This window comes from Equus przewalskii, chromosome 14 (assembly GCF_037783145.1).
Source record: "Equus przewalskii isolate Varuska chromosome 14, EquPr2, whole genome shotgun sequence".
Classification (NCBI taxonomy): Eukaryota; Metazoa; Chordata; class Mammalia; order Perissodactyla; family Equidae; genus Equus; species Equus przewalskii.
The window spans coordinates 87,441,461-87,459,551 of NC_091844.1; the positions used below are offsets into that span (position 1 = coordinate 87,441,461).

General features: G+C 38.1%; 1 long non-coding RNA gene across 1 annotated transcript; it reads left to right on the plus strand.

Annotated features, from left to right (window-relative positions):
• The first annotated feature begins 1,924 nt into the window (after positions 1–1,924).
• LOC139075655 (uncharacterized) lies at positions 1,925–10,178 on the plus strand. Its single transcript, XR_011526267.1, has 3 exons — positions 1,925–2,002; positions 7,243–7,320; positions 9,691–10,178. It is a non-coding gene; the product is annotated as an uncharacterized lncRNA (long non-coding RNA).
• Positions 10,179–18,091: the final 7,913 nt, after the last annotated feature.

Here is an 18,091-nt window from a genome sequence, read left to right on the forward strand (position 1 = left end):
AATACAGTCAAGTTGCAGGATACAAAATCAATGTACAAAAATCAGTTGCGTTTCTATACACTAACAACGAAGTAGCAGAAAGAGAAATTAAGAATACAATCCCATCTACAATTGCAACAAAAGGAATAAAATACCTAGGAATAAACTTAACCAAAGAGGTGAAAGATCTGCACATCGAAAACTATAAAAGATTGTTGAAAGAAATCGAAGAAGACACAACGAAATGGAAAGGTATTCCATGCTCTTGGATTGGAAGAATTAACATTGTTAAAATGTCCATACTTCCTAAAGCAATCTATAGATTCAACTATTATCATTAATTTGCTAAAAGTTCCATATTTTATACCATAGTACCATTTGCAATTATTTAATTTTCTTGGGCAAAATGGGATAAATCTATTCCATTTTTACCATTTTTGCCTTCCCTTATTCTTCAGCTTTCAAAGCAAAAGATCCCTACACATTCTGACCTTTTTCCTTAATGAAATTTTCAGTCTGTCACCATTCCCTCTGTGCATTAGTAAGTGTATGATTTTGTTGCCCTCTTAATATATGATGCCCCAAAGTAAACTTACGGAAGGAATAATTTTTTTTGAGCAGTTACTATCATCTTTAATTTATCTTGTTAAATCTATATGATGCCTATAATGGCCTCCAATTTACAAATGAATAAACTTATATTATTCAGAAGGTAGGGATGACATCCCTCCAATGTCACAACTCTAATATGCGATGAAGGAAGAAGTTGCATGCAGGCCTATCTCACTCTGGACCCTGTTCTTTTCACTACATTTTTCTGCTATGTGACTAATGGGAGGGACAGAAGAAAGGTGACCAACAGTCATCTCAACACTAGATGGCTGAGCTATGGAAGGGGTCAATGCAGCCCATAGAGAGCTGAGAGTAGAGCAGGACATCACCACTTGCTTGTGCTGTGGCACCAACAGGCTCCTGTACGTAAGATTTGATGGTCCCATCCTTGCATCAGTTCACATTTCAAAAGCAAAGAGAGTACAAAAACTAAAATGTGTTTTTAAGTAGCTCATTTTTCCTAATCTTGACATCTCATTTGGTAATCCTTCACTTCACTAGGAAACATGCCAGCGTTGCATTAATTATTCAGCCCTTCCCAGGCTTCTGCAAACCTTAATTAGTAAAAGAAGTTTTCAGGGCAAGTTATAATTTGCATGCCAACAAATTTGTTTATAAATTACACCGTGAAGGTAAAATTTGGTAGTACATCAACTCCCTTTACGGCTAGATCTGTTACTGGATTAGCTACAGCCTGTACCTGAAGATGCAATTTGGTGGACATCTTCTTCCATTTTATTTCCCAACCCTAGACCTGTGATTAAAATTTTATTTGATTTTTTTTGTTCTGTAAATCTTCATTTGTTATAATAGCACCCCAATTCACAAGCCAAAAACTTCTGCCCCAAAATTATACTAATATTGCCTTGTAATCTTAGATACTTCCATGAAAGTAAAATTGTTATAACTTAGCCTAGTAGAGACTTCCCACTCAGTAAGTAACAAACAAAACACCTGATTAATTAATAGATTTTGAAAGCCGGATTTATTTCAGAAGGAAAAGATTTGACTTGAATGAAGCCATCTTTGCATGATGTAGGAGTGAAGTTTATTCTTTGTGTTCTCATTTGAACGTAAATGTGTTTCCAGCGATGCACTCTGACTTTCTTATTAAAATAAAAATTCCCTTTTGTCCTTTTACAAAAGCATTTCCTTCAGCTTACAGATCGTTCTCGCCCTCAGACAAGTGCTCTATCCAAATGATTTCATGCTCTTGATTTCCAATTTTGCTTTAAAAATCATTCCCTCATAAATCATATCAGATAATGATCTTATAAATTTTAACCAATCCCAAAACTAGACCTATTAGATAGTATGACCCTACTCTCTGTCACCTCCTCTCATCCGTAGACATTTTACCTGGATAAAGAACTGGTTTATGGAGAAAGGAGAGAAGAGACCTCACTGATAAGTAAGTTGAAATCTTGGTGTCTTTTATACTTTATTAATATTTCTGTGGTTTGAGAAGAACTTCAAATCTTCAGAGGCCATGGGATTAGGTCCAAATGTACTGAGGTCTCAAAGGAGCAGGGTATCTGGGTTACAAGAATGCTGGAGTCGAAACCGTCTTGCTTATATAGGCTCAAAACTTCCACTAGTTTAGCATTAAAGCAGCTCCTTCATTTTTTATTTGAGCTGCTTCTCTGCACAGGACTCTGACACAGGACTTTTGGTCCAGAACAGAAGATAACCCTGGAGATAAATTCCAGACATCATGCTCTGTTTAAACCTGCACTTCTCTCTGGTAACTAGGGCGTTGGCAGTGTTCCAGACATCTACGCTGAACTTTTTCTCTTCTTTGTTCAGAACAATTGTGCAAGTACATCCTGGGAGCACACCCACCCGTCTTCCATTTTTATCAGGACCATGGATGTAAACACGGAAATCTACCCTCTCCCTAGCATCTGCGTCTGTGCACATACTTTTTCTCCTGACTGACGTACTTTATTAGTTCGTTTGCTTGTTGGTTTTACCCTATAGGTAGCATCAATTCCTACACTTTGTCTTTTTTATTTAAGATCAAAGATTAAAAGTTACCTTCTTAGGACATTCCTCCTTGATTTCCCAAAGTGAGAATTTCAATCCCTCTTCACTGCTGTTGTACCATGCGTGCTCACTCTCAAGGAGCTGAGTGCACCACCTTGTAAATGCCAGTTTACAGTCTACAACCGTGAGACCTGCTCCCCTAAAAAAAAGAAAAAGAAAGAAAACTCTCATGAGTTAGGACTTCCAGGATGGCAGAGTAAGTAACAAATCATCTCCCCAAAACACCATAATAAAACTGGACAAAAATGCTAACAAAATCATCCTGCCAGGACTCTGGAAATTGACCAAAGCACACATTGAACTAAGAAGTGGTAATTCATGAAAAACAACAAGATGTTGTGTGACAAGAGCAGGCATCTGTGTTGTTCTTACTTGGGTCTTCTCCCATTCCCCACACACTGGGTCAGTGTGACAGTTCTACCAGGTGGGACAAGTTGGGATGATCAGCAGCTTCCGTGTCAGAGGAACCTCACTTGATTTAGGTATAGCATGTAAGACAGCATGCTCAGCAGCATTGTCAGTAATAATAGCAATACCAATGGCCAATCGACAGAGAAGAAGAATGATTCACAAAGACAAGGCTGAGAGGTTGGTTTGGGCAAAGGAGAGATTGACCAACTAGCCAGGAATTTATCAGGGAGATCTAAGAAATGAGACAGTCCTATAGGGATCAGATTAATTACTGGCTGACCTATATGCTGTTCAGACACAAAGGTGACCCTAGGAAGCCAGGCTAAAAATAATAACAAGAAAAAGATATGTTTTTTAAAATGAGCACAAACATCAGCAGTCACACATCATGAGCAAATAGATTCCATAGATTTACTCCAGGAAAGTTACTACACAAACAAAAAAATTAAACAATTCAACAGTCCCTCTCAAGGGATAAAACATCAGAATCCACTGTTGCTAAACTATTTCATCAAAAATGTTCAGTTCTCAATAAAAAAATTATGAGATGTGTAAAGAAACAGTAAAATTTGACCTATGTTCAGGAAAAGAGAAAATCAGGAAATGAAAACTGTCCCTGAGAGGGCTATAGGTCAGTTGCTTTAAGTATATTGAAAAAGGAAAAAACTACAAAAACTATCATGAAGAATTAAAAGAAACCATGACAGCAATGATTAAAAAGTATAAAATCACATTGAGAGAAATTATTTTAAAATAGGACATGGTGAAAACTTTAGAGTTGAAAAGTATGATAACTAAAATTTAAAAGAAAAAATACCCTAATCAATCAATAGTATATTCTGGATGGCAAAACAAAAATGAAGAATAAACTATACCAATGGTTTATGAACTCTCGCAGAAAATACAGAAAGTGAGACCACTTTCCACTCATTCTATAAAGCCAGTGTTAACTTGATACCAAAGCCAGACAAAGACGTTACCAAAAAATAATAAAATTGTAGGGCAATATCCCTGAATGACATGGACACAAAAATCCTAACAAATATTAGCAAACTGAATCCAACAATGTATTAAAAGGATTAAATAATGTAACAACATGAATTTTTCCCGGGAGAGCAAGTTTGGTATAACAAAATCAATAAATGCAGCATATCATATTAATGCAACAGAAAACAAGCAGATACAGCAAAAGTATTTGAGAAAACTTCAACCCTTAATTAAAATAAAAACTGTCAAGAAATTAGGAAGAGAAAGGAACTGTCTCATATAAAGCATCTATGAAAATCCTACAGTTAACATTATATTTAGTTCGAAAAAATGAATGCTTTCCCTTTAGGATCAGGAACCAGGCAGGAGTGTCCACTCTCATTCCCTCTATTCAGCATTTTACTGAGTTTCTACCCAGTGGAATAAGAAAAAAAGAAAAGACTAGAAAAGAAGAAAGAAGAGAAGGAAGGAAGGAAGGAAGGAAAGAAGGAAAGAAGGAATGAATAGAGGAGGGAAGGGGGGAGGAAGAGAGGGAGGGAGGAAAAGAGGGTGGGAGGGAGATCCGGATTAGAGAGAAACAAATGTAAGTTTTCACTTACAAGTGTCATGATCCTTTATAAAGAAAATTTTAATTAATCCATTTTTCAAAAAGTTGCTAAAACTTGGTTTAGCAGGGTCATAGGATACAACATTTCTTTACAAAAATTAGTTAAATTTCTATAAATTATTAACTAACACCTAAAAATAAAATTAAGAAAATAATTTCACTCACAGTAATATCAAAACGTAATTCTTAGATATAAATTTAATGTTTAAAATTACATGACTTGTTTACCAAAAATTATAAAATTTTGCTAAGCAAAATTTTAAAATGTCTGAATAAGTAGATAGACGTTCCAAGGTTATGGACTAGAAGATTCGATACTGTTAAGATGGCAGTTGTCCTGGAATTTATCCATAGATTTCCCACAATTTCTATCAAATCCCAGCAGGCTATTTTGTAGAAATTGACATGCTTCTGCTAAAGTTTGTAGTGAATGTAAAGACACACAGGAGAGGCAAAATAGTTTTGAAAAGCAAAAAGTTGGAGGAATTACAATATCCGATTTCAGAACTTATTATAAACATATAAAGTAATCAAGACAATGTAGTACTTGCATAAGGATAAACATTTGCATAGGTATTTTACCAAGATACGCACATGGTTAATATGCACATGAGAAGATGCTCAACAATGTTAGTCTTTAGGGAAATACAAGTCAAAACCACAATGAGATACCAGTTATAACCACTAGGATAATTATAATAAAAAAAGAAGAAGAAGAAGAAAGGAAAAGAAAAAGCATTGTCAAGGATGTGGGGAAATTGGAACCCTTGTGTTGCTAGTGGGATTGTACAGCGGCTTCAGAAAGACTTTGTTGGTTTCATTGTGTAGAGGAGGAAGACAATTCCTCTACCCTCTGGGTCCTTCTGTTTGGTCTACAAATTAAATTGACATGAGACAGAATAACATGAGAAAATCAAACAAAGCTTTATAACATGTATACGTGGGAGAAACTCAGGAAAGCTGAGCAACCCACCAAAATGCACAGGCTGTTACCTTAAATACTATCTTCAGCTAAAGACAAAGGTAGAAGTTGGGGGTGGGGAGGAGTCAGTTATGGGAGATTACCAGAAAAGCACAGTAAACAAGAGTAAGGTTATTATGCAGATTTAAGTCCTTGCCTTCCACATTGATAAGGGTTTCTAGAGATAAGGTCATCGCCCCTTCTTCCTGGTATGGAGAGGGAGACTCATTTACAGATGGAGATTCCCTTACAAATGTCAATATCGCTGACAAAAGGTCACTTCTACTTTTCAGAGCTTCTCCTCTGTCTGCAGTTTCTAAAAAGTAACTTGCCCAAAAAAGTCCTCACGCCACAGAGACACATTTTGGGGTGACCAATTATGATCTCCTGCAATTGACAAGTTAACCATAAACTTACAAATGACCCAGCAATTCTACTCCTGATTATCTAGCCAAGAGAAATGAAGATATATGTCCACACAAAGACTGGTAATACATGTTCAGGGTAGCATTACACCTAATAGCCAAAATCTAAAAATGTTCCAAATGTCTGTCAATTGGTGAATGAATGAACAAGATGTGTACAGCCAGTCAATAGAATATTATTGAGCAATAACAAGAAACTACTGACACATGGAACAACATGGATGAGGCTCAAAAATATAATGCTAAGTGAAAGAAGCCAGAAACACAAGTCTACATATTGGTTAATTCCATGGATGTGAAAAAAAAGATAAGACAAATCGACAGAACCAGAAAGCTGAGCAGTGGTTTCCTGAAGCTGGGGCTGGGGGTGGGATTTGACTGCAAGTGGGCTCATGAACGGGGAGGGGGGCGGGGGGGGGGGTAATGGAAACATTCTAAGACTAGACTGTGGTGATGGTGGTGCAAATGAATTTATTTCTAAAAAACCGTTGAATTGAACGTCTCTAATAAGTTGAGTTTATAGCATGTAAACTATGCTTCCACAAAATTGTAAAAATAATAAAATACCCAGCAAGGGTTAGAGTATAGGAGGTAAAGACAAAAACTATTTGCCTATGTGTTGATAATTTTTTACACTGAGTGATGGGCAATGGGGGGTTGTTATGCCGTTCTTTCTACTTTCGTCTACATTTAAAATTTTTCATAACAAAAAGTAAAACAAAACCCCAAACTAGCAAGCTCTGTTGTCTTTTTGGGGGAGATACCAATAAGCAAAGAAACAAATAATGTCGTATAAGTATTCTTCCTCGAGAAAAGGACTGATTGTAATCCTTGCAACACAACATTAAAGTGGGTGATAATTAGCTGTCTTCCCTGGATGCTTATTTAAGAGCTGGTTAAGGGTAGTGTGTATGCAAATTAACTAGACTACTTTCTCCTCCTTATTACAGTCTGTCAGACAATAGCACTTATTGTCCCCAGACAAACTAATAGGCACTGTGACAATCAAGGGCAGGGTTAGCAATTCCTGACTTAAGGATTCTTCTTCAAATTTCTATGGATTAGAAGGAGAATCCACCTTCACTAGATTCCCTAATGCGCTGAGTATATTCAGTTCTACTTATTTATTTTACTCATTTATTCTTCCTAGCATCACGTGCATATTCCACATAACAACTTTGAAAAGTAGAATTTATTGTCATAATTTTTTCCAGATGAAAATGCTGATCCTCACAGAAGTTAAGTGACTCTTGTAAAACACCCCAAGAATTCAGTGGCTAATTAAGCCAGAGGTAGGTTGAAATTTATAACACCCACCTCAAAGCAAATTCTGACATGTATATATACACGTATATGTGTGTGCATGTATATTTACATATATTTGTGTCTGTGTGTGTGTGTGTGTAGGTGTAGACATACATCTGCCTACTTCCTAATGCCGACCCTAATGCCAAATTTCAAGGACCACAAATGTTTTCCTGGCTCATATTCCTACCACCAAATTCCCCCACAGAACACATCACAAAAATACTCAGACCTGCATAAGTATATGAGCATACACAAATGTTCAGATGCGTTTGGTTATTTTTCCAAAAGAATGGAAGAAGGATACTAATGGAAGGGGTTGGTGGTGGGAGCACCTGGCAGTTTCCTCACATCTCGGAAGAGTGAGAAATACAGAGGGGAGCAAGGTGGGTGGGACGAAGGCTGTGATGTCCCTGGAGCTGACAGGAAGTGCTCCGTGCTGCCTTTTGTGAAAGGACAACACGAGGGCCCCGCTAGTGAGCAGGAGCTACCTATGGCAGGGTGCGATTACACTGAAATTCCAAACTGTAGAATATAAAAGTAAAGAAAGGAAAAGTTGCTTTGTGCTGTTAGGCCCACTGGATTAAGCAGAAAAAGTCAAGATGGTGTTCATCCGAAGATAAAGCCCAGAGACTTCCCTGAGCTGTGGTTTACATAGCACGTTAGATCTGAAGAAGCTATGGCTGGGGTTTTTATCAGCCAACTTTTCTGTAGTGATGGTCTTGGCGGTGCCATGGCTGCGCCTCCAGTGGAATTTTTGTCTGGGCCCACGAGGGCCTCAAGGAAGCTCTGTGGTATGTGATACATTAGTCAAACTGCCCAGAGCTTCTGTGGTCTTTTTGTATTTCCGAGGTAATTTGGGGACCCTGTGGCTTTTCTCCTGGAATTCAGCTTCCAAGGCTACTCTAACGTGGTGTCGTCTCTCATAACCTGAATATATCCTGGGATATTCTACATTGCAAGGAGAAAGGTATAAGAACTTGGCCATTCACATGCAACCCATCTGTCTCACTCCGGAGCAATATTCTATTAAAGAGAGAAAGTGATCTTTCTTTTAGTCCTCACAACCTCGAGGCCAGAGGGGGAAGCAAAGTTCTACCTTTTTTCGAGTAATATAAATAAAATTTACTTGTCCAATTTACAATTTTTAGGCATTTAGGTTCAAATATTTTATTATTATTACAAATAATGTATTTGTAAATACAATAAATATCTTTGTAAATGCAACTTTGCATGTTTACATAAATCAATATTTAGGATAAATTTCAGAAATTGAAATAATGTCCATGGAATGCATATTTTACAATTTTAGTGTGACAAAGTTTAGACCAATTTAGATTCCCATCAGGAGTGAATGAGTATGAATGAGAGTGTTTCTCTGCAAACTCATCAACATCAAGTATTATCAGTTTTTTTTTAAGAGCAAAGTTCTATTTTTAGCTTTCTCCATCACCAGTCTTTCAGCTCATGCCATGTCTGCCTCCTCTGGAAGTCTCTCTCCATTTCTCTCTCTGATTATCTTCCTTCCTTTTGTCTCTCCTCCTGTTTTCCCTGGATCTTCTCTATCTCTGTTGTTACTTCTGATGAGGCACCAGCTCCTCCCTCATCTGGCAGCGCTACTGGTTTAGGTAACGAATACATTCTTGCCAGCTGTGTCCTGGAAGAGACAGAACTAGGAACATTCTCTGTCTCAGGAAGCTTTAGATATTTCTTCAGAGCAGCAAATATAAAACACAGAAACTTTTTTAAAATACATTGCTATTGATTATAAAACGTCCATGTGTTGATATGTTAACATTTCTTGTGTCTTTTTGTTACACTTTTGTCATAAACCCCCTCCCCATCAGGAAGTAAATGGTGAAGACACAAAGACCTTTCCAGCCACACACTCATTCCATGAGTATTTGCTGAGCGCCTACTCACTGTTTCAGACACTTTGCTAGGACCAGGATTTCACAGATATATAAGACAGAGCCCTTTCCCTCAAAACTTTACATTTGTTTGGAGTAGCGGCTGGGGGATGCTGTCGAGAAAACAGACAAGTATAATGCCATGTGATGCGAGCCGTGATGGAATTCAGGGCCGCGTATTACAGGAACAGAGAGTGCATACTGTTCCGTTTGGACAGTACTGGGAGGTAAGGCAGGGCTGCTGGTCAGCTCCACAGTTATTCGTTCATCTAAGATACATCTACCGAGTGCCCACGTTGTGGCTAACACTACTGGGTCCTGGGAATACAAATATGAATGAACTCAGGCTCTGACTTAGAAAACTTCAGAATCTACTGGGGGAAGCAGAAAAGCGAAAAAAGATCACCGATGTCAATGGCTTATGTTCAATTTACGCTCATCCTACAGGTCCAAGAAAATACAATAATCCTTGGGAAAGTTTAACTGATAAATCCAATCGCTATAAATTTCCATTAAGATGGCTGTTTTGGAAAAGTGCTTTCCAGAGGCAAGCGAGCTAAGCCTAACCACTTTCATCTGTAAACATTACCTGCCCCACCAGTTTGCCATGATGCTGGAACAAGGTAATGCCTGTAAAAGAGAGAGTAATAGACTTTTTATTAATGTTAAACATAATTTTATTAATATTATTATTTAGATACAGCATGTCATCACAAGGTATCTGCTCTAATGAGAATCCATATTCAACACAACTTAGACCAGATAATTGGGTAAGCTTTAATTTTAGTATAAAAATATGTTAAGCAAGTAGTTGATTCTCCTATGAGTTCAAAATAAAATACAGTAAGCACCTTTTTCCTATAAACTTATCCAGATAATAAAATGACTTTGAGTACCACAACTGCCATTCGTTTGGCCAGCCTCAATTTATTAGAAGTTTGTAGAATATCCTAGGACTGGAGTTGATACAACGATTACTTTATCTCTTGATGAATGTTAGTCTAATTAAATGTACACTACTCTGCCCAAAAGAGATGGTGAAATCATTTCAATGTTAATTAATTGTTAGAGCTTTAGAAAATTATACAACTTTTATAATCTCAGAATCATCAGCATTGTTCTTCCTTGTCTCAAACTTTTAAAGAATGATAAGGGGCAGGCATAGGCCTGGTACAGTAAAATAAATAACCAAAATGATAATAGTCTTCAGAGATTAGGCAGAATTGAATTCGATTCCCCGATCTGAAGCAATAGCTATGTTTTCTTAGCACATTACTGATGTGACACATATGCTATAATACCCCTTGGGTTGTTTTTTAAACTTTTCATAAGTCTGGAGTTACAATTTAAAGAATTAATAATTATGGATATTTATAGACCTTATATATCAGCTGCTTCTAGAAAAAATATAAATTTCAGTAAAAAAAAAATTCCCTCCCTCAGCCTGATTATGTTGACTATCTGTTTGCCTATGTTAACAAAATCCCTTGTTTATATTACCAGAAGCAGTAATATTAAATAAAAATTCATGATTCTCTTAAAAACTTTGACTTGTTTATTTCTTTTGCAGCTCTAGAAGGAAGAACTCAAGGGTTGTGCTATTGGAATCATCTAAAAATTTTGCCTAAGGTTACCTTTTCTCATTTACTTATGTCTACAAGTACAAAAATATACTGGCAATTTCTGGTTTTTTCTCATTTCCAGCCTTGGACTTTGGTGACTTCTCCCTATAGGTGAAATATATTTTAAAATACTGCTACAAATAAAGCTGATTGTTTTAAATAAGTGAATTAGTTTCAACTTGAAGAGGGAGAGAGCAAGGAAAATTTTATAACCTCTTTCTTTCTAAAACAGAAAGTGTTCTTGCCTTGTGCATTCATATATATGCATATCCTGATGTGTGTCCATTTATGATGCATGGCCATCATTAATACACAGAGTACACACTACTTTCTCATATCTGTCTTTTGTGACTATGCTTTCTCTTGAGCAATATTTTTGGTAGCGAGTTGAAATGTTCTGGGCCCTTGAAATCCAACTCCAGTGTCCACGTATGTTCTCTCAGAAAGTCTGTCAGTGAGCCAGCCCTGATGGCCTAGGGGTTGAAATTCTGTGCCTTCCACTTTGGCGGCCCGGGTTTGGTTCCCGGGTGCAGAACCACACCCCTTGTTTGTCAGTAGCCAGGCTGTGGTGGCAGCTCACGGAGAAGAGCCAGAAGAACTTGCGGCTATACACAACTGTTCACTGGGGCTTCGAGCGGGGGATGGAGGGAGAATAAAAGGAGGAAGATTGGCAACAGATGTTAGCTTAGGGCAAATAATCCCCTAAAAAAAAAAAAAAGAAAGTCTTTCAATAAAAATGCAATAGTTATTAGGAAGTAGAGTTTGATACAATACGTTTAAGCACTGCAACAGATTTATATTAGAAATTGGCAAATTTCCCAAAACTGGAGATGTTTAAACAGGGATTGAATTAAATCAGTCAAGGATGTGAAAGACTTCAACACTAGAAACTACAAAACATTGCTGAAAGGAATTGAATCAGACCATTTGCTTAGGTAAATGGAAAGGCATACCATGCTCATGAATTGGAAGACATAATAGCATTAAGAAGGCATTACTCCTAAGTGACGTACGGAGTCAATAAACTCTGTATCGAAATCACAATGGCCTTTTTTTGAACAAATAGAAAAACTCATCTTACAATTCGTATGGAATTGTGAGGGGCTCTGAAAAGCCAAAAAATATTGGGGAAAAATTTTTCCCCATCCGATGGTGGAAAAAAAGTCTTTTCAATAAATAGTGCTAGGAAAAACGGATGTCTCTGTGCAAAAAAAAAAATAAAATGAAGTTGGACACATCTCAAACCATCTATAAAAGTTAATTCAAAAAGGGTCAATGACTTAAATGTAAGAGCCAAAATTATAAAACTCTTAGAAGAAAACATAAGGACAAATCCTTCTAATTTTATATTTGACAATAATTTCTTAAATGTGACACCAAAAGAACAAGCAACAACAGGAAAAACATGTTAGATTTCATAAAAATTTTAAAATTTTATCCGTCAAAGTACACTATGAAGAAAGTTAAATACATCTCACAGAAAGAGAAAATATTTGCAAACCATATAACTGATAAGGGTCTAGTATCCAGAATTTATAAAGAAATCTTACAACTCAGCAACAAAAAGCCAAAAAAAACCATTTTTTTAACGGGTAAATGACTTGAATAGAGATTTGTCCAAGGAAGATACACAAATGGCCAATGGGTACATGAAAGATGCCAGCATCATTCATCATTAGGGAAATGCAAATCAAAACCACAATTGATAACCAAGTCACACCCACTAGGATGACCATGATTTTAAAAAGAATAGAAAATAGCAAGTGTTGGCAAGAATGAAGAGAAAACGAAACCCTCACACGTTACTGGTGGGAACACAGGATGATACAGCCACTGTGGAAAACAGTTTGGTGGCCCCTCAATACCCAGCATAAGTTACCATATGATGCAGCAATTACTCTCCTATGTATGCACCCAAAATAATTGAAAACAGGTATTCAAACAAAAACTTATACATGAATGTTCAGAGCAGCTCTATTCACACTAACCTCAAGATGGAAGCAACTAAATGTCCATCAACAGATGAATGGGTAAACAATGGATTAACATTCAGCTAGAAAAAAGAATGAGGGGCTGGGCCCCTGGCCAAGTGGTTAAGTCCACATGGTCCACTTTGGTGGCCTGGGATTCGCTGGTTCAGATCCTGGGCACGGACCTACACACCATTCATCAAGCCGTGCTATGGCAGCATCCCACATAGAACTAGAATGACTTACAACTAGGATATACAACTATGTCCTGGGGCACTGGGGAGGGAAAATAAAGAAAGAATGAAATACTGGTACATGGCACACCATGGATGAATCTTAAAAACATTGTGCTGGGGCCGGCCCCGTTGCCGAGTGGTTAAGTTTGTGCACTCCACTGCGGCAGCCAAGGGTTTCACTGGTTCGGATCCTGAGTGCGGACATGGCACTGCTCATCAGGCCACGTGGAGGTGGCATCCCACATGCCACAACTAGAAGGACCTGCAACTAACATATACAACTATGTACCAAGGGGGATTTGGGGAGATAAATCAGAATGAAAAAAAAAAGCAACATTGTGCTAAGTGAAATAAGAAAGACACAAGAGGACAAATATTACAGGATTCCATTTAGATGAGGTGCCTAAAATCACCAAATTCATAGAGCCAGGAAGTAAATTAGCGGTTACCCGGGGCTAGATGGAAGGAGGAATTGGGAGTGACTACTTAGTGGGTAGGGGGCTCTATTTGGGGTGATGAAAATTTTTGGAACTAAGTAGTGATAATGGTTGTACAACACTGTGAATGTACGGAATTCCACTAAAGTGTACGGTGGGACAGAAGGACCTAAAGAAGTACGATACAGGGCCTCACAACTGACTAGATAATATTTAAAATGCCATGGGAGCACTAAGAAAAGAACACACTTCTTCCTAGGTGGAGGGAGATATTGACTTAAGAAGAATAATAAAGACTGTGAGTTTGTAATAATAATGAATAATGAATTGTATTCCTTCTGTTAGAAATGCAGGGAAACGATATTTCAAGTCAGGGAAACAGCCATCCTGGGGACAGGTACAGGCATGAACCAAAAATACGTCTAGTGAACTTGATGAAGTCATTCGCTGTAAGAAGAGCTAATAGCTTGCAGATGTTAAATTATTTAGTTTTCATAACAGCCCTAACAGGGAGGCACAATTCTTTATTGCTACTTTACAAAAAGCAAAACTGTGACTGCAAAGAGATTAGTGTTTTGCCCCAAGTCATAAAGAAAGTAAATGTTGAAGCTGCAACTGCAATCTAAACCAAGTCCATACAATGCCTGAGTTTGTTCTTGTCACCCTATCCTCACTGTGCTGTGAAGCAGTTGGAAGTGAGAATTGAGACACAAGCAGGCACCCGGTCAAGAGAGTCTTCCATGACATGCTAAGTTATTGGGCTCTTATCCTCTAAGAAATGAAAGCAATTGAAGGTGCTTTTGTATAGGAGTAACTGAGTGTGATTTGGGATTGTTGCTCTGGCAGTGACATAGGGAAAATGAACCAAGATCCACTCAGATGCTTCACTCTGCCCACCTGTTGGGATGCTGTGGCGTTGGGGGAAGGAAGGAAAGGCAAGCTCAAATGAGAGGAAAGGGGGGCAGGCTCCATGGCCGAGTGGTTAAGTTTGTGCACTCCGCTGCGGCGGCCCAGGGTTCGGATCCTGGGAGCGGACATGGCACTGCTCGTCAGGCCACGTTGAAGCGGTATCCCATCATCCCACAACCTGAACCTAGAAGGACCTGCAACTAAGATATACAACTATGTACCGGTGCGGTTTGGGAAACAAAGCAGAGAAAACAAAAAAAAAAGATTGGCAACAGTTATTAGCCCAGGTGCCAACCCTTTAAAAAAAAAGGAAGATTGGCAACAGTTGTTAGCCCAGGTGCCAATCTTTAAAAAAAATGAGAGGAAAGGAACTAGCATACGACACCTGCATATTCCTTGCACCTTACTGTCAGTCTCTTTTTTAATTCCAACAAGGATTCAGAAGGTTTAGAGTTATACTTTCCATTTTATGATGAGGAACCTCAGGTCCAGAGATTTTAAATGACAGGTGTAAATCACTGAGTTGAAAAGTCATGGATTTGGGATCAAATCCAGGCCTTTTTACCACCAAAGCCCAGGGTCATTTAACCACGTCATGACCTCTAAACCATTTTCTGATTTTACAAATGGTGTTTAAGCTTGCAAAATAGTGAGAGGGATGCAGACACAGACACTGCATGTGTGAGTTCCACAAGCTTCGGTGAGTATTCCGCCATAGAACACCTTCAATGCTGACTGAAACGAAAACTTCTTTCTTCTATTCCTTTCTTTTTGACTTAATTCAGTCCAACTTGGTTTATCATGTCAATGTATCTGCTGGTGCAATTGTAAAGTGGATGCTATTTTCACACTTACCATCAAATTTTACCTCGTCTTTTTAGCTCATGAGTGTGACTGCCCATTTCTTTGTCTGCCAGAACACCAAGTAAAAATAATTCTATTTGTCACTGCTTCTTTATCCACATAGGAAAAGAAAAACTTTGAGTCGTCAATAAATGTGTACTTCTTATTCCCATCCTCTAGCCACCTGTGGCATCTTTTATCTACTCTGCCTTCCGATGTGGCGCAACACCTAATTCGTTTTGCCACCTGGAGCTCATCTTAGCCATCTCTTTCTGTTTACTTCTTTTCTCTTTCGAGGAGAAACATTTTGACACATTACCAAGAATTTATAGAGGCTTAAATGATTTACTTTCTTAAAAGCAACTCACAGTTCTCACAACCATATCTTGGTAGATATATTTTGAGTTTTCTGAGTTTCAGTAAAAAAGCAAACTTATCATAGCACCTCAACATCGGTTCCTAACGACTAATTGTCATTGCAGGCGTCTATCCCTTGTTTTCACACGCTGGCAGTCGTAGATGAATGAGATATGGTTTAGAAAACCTCTCATACTGTCACAGAGCAGTTTGCAGTTGGAGAAAATGAAAACAATGCTTTACCACTCTCAAGATAGTCATTAATAAAGGTGGAAAACAAACAAAAAAAAGTGATCTTCCAATAGGGAAATAAACAAAGAGAAAAATATGTTTACCATTTTGAGTAAAAATATTCATCAAAGATTAGTAAATTTTGCCTAGAAATGGAAAAATAAGAATGTTCCAAATGTCTTGAAGCATCTCTGCAAATTCCTGGGCGAACCTGCAGGGTCCTGACTTAGTAGGCTGGGGATTGTGCCTGGGGATGTGCTCAGCAAGCTCCTAGATGATTCTTGTTCACCGTGTATATTGAAAACCACTGACCTACTTAGGATAATAACCTGTAAAGCAGAACATTTGGAGCCCTTCATGTTATCTCCCCCTCCTTGGATCACAGTGACTCAGATCTCTACTTAGGATTGTTGGGAGAAGGTGCTGCTCTGCACTCAGGTACTGACTTAGTGTCCATGAGAATGAACAGGCACTTGAGGATATTCGAAAAATATAATCTTAGGGCCTTCAGGGAGATGGAAAGGCAAATAGGCTGCAGAATCACACGTGAAATCAGCTGTGGAAAATATCTTTGTCCGTCTGTGGTCTGTGGATAATAGCACCAAATGGACTCAGAATCACAGAAAATTGAAAGGGAATACATATTCACTTTAAAATGTAGCTGATGCTTCATTAAACATTAACACTAGTTTCTTAACCTTACAAAAGGTAAAAAGAAAGAAAGAAAACTGAAAAAATCTTTTAGGCAATCTGATTGAATATAAAATTCGCTGCACAAGATTTGTAAGCCATGGGTTAGAATCTCAACTAAGCAGTTGCTTTTATGCTCTCCTCAGTGGTCTTTAGACCCTCGACACTGATCCACGTATGTGCTGAGGTTGTGTGCAATGTTTTCTTCACCGCCTCAAGCTGCCTAACACCCACGGACAGGTTCACCATCCTTGTGAGTCTTTCCTCTCTTTGGGTCCTTTAGTAGGAGGTAAGATTGAAGGGACTGACGAGTGACACACTTGCAAAGGCCTGACTGATGGCTGCAAAGAACTCCGATCTCAGTAGTGCATTGTTAAAGAGACTGATGCTGTCATAGGAAAGTGATCCAAGAAGTTACACAACAGATGCAAGCAAACTTGTTACAGCTGTAACAATATTTTTTCTGGGAGATGATTGTAATTGTTGCATCTTGAACATCTATTTAAATGACACTTTCTATAATTTATATATTGTCTACAAAGAATATCATGATTGATTAGGTTCTTGTAACATAGATACATTTGTATCACTTTTGAGGTAGGTTATACTAAGAATACACTGGATGAGCTGAATTCTCTGTGGGATCTACACGCCAAGACAGGTTGAGAAAAACCTTGGAACAAAGATTCTCTAAGGATCTTTCAGACCTAATGTTTAAAAATCTGCTATTCTAGACTTTGATGATGATAAATGCTTGAATTGCTGCTTCCTATGTTATTGACAGATGGTTATCTTAATATTTAGTTTGGTGTAGGGGATCCTTGAAATAATTTCATCAGTGGATTCTAGCTAAACTATTTGGTAAAATTACACAATTAAATTTAAAAAAATAAAATTGTTGTTGGACTTCCTGTTCTAGCTCAGAGATGTACAGAACTGGAAAGTGTGTCACCCTCCTCCTTATGACAAGGAAAAAGCTGAAAAAATTCAAATTAATGACTTCTCTTGAATTCATCAGAGAACTGATATCACAGGAAAAGCAACCAACCCAAACTATGGGAGAAGACAGTAATGCAGTGAGAAACAAGCTCCAGGCTATTGTGAACGTAGGACAGACTCCCCCAGACAACATATAAGCCAGTAAGAAAATTCAGCTACAATTTAAATAAATTTTTAAGGCAGAGTATGGGCTAGCATGAGAGGATGACGTTCTGAGGACCAGTCATTGGGGTGTTTTGTCTGATTTGCAGGATTTTCCTGCATGAATGCAAGCAGGCTCTCCTGCAGAAGATTGGGATAAGTTTAAGAAAGTTTCTCTGTTGCTGGCTGGAGAAGGGCAACAGCAGTCAAGGCCAAATTTTTTTCCCAGACCATCCTCCTTATCTCCCCTAAGACCCAAAACCTTCATCCTTAGGGAAAGAGGGACAAAAACAGCCACCTTAGAGAATTACGGAAATCCACTGCAGTAGGAAAGAGGAAATAGGAGAAAAAGTCTGTACCTCTGGGTGGAGCATGCCTAGCAGGAAGTATATGGGATCTCTATATCTTCCTCT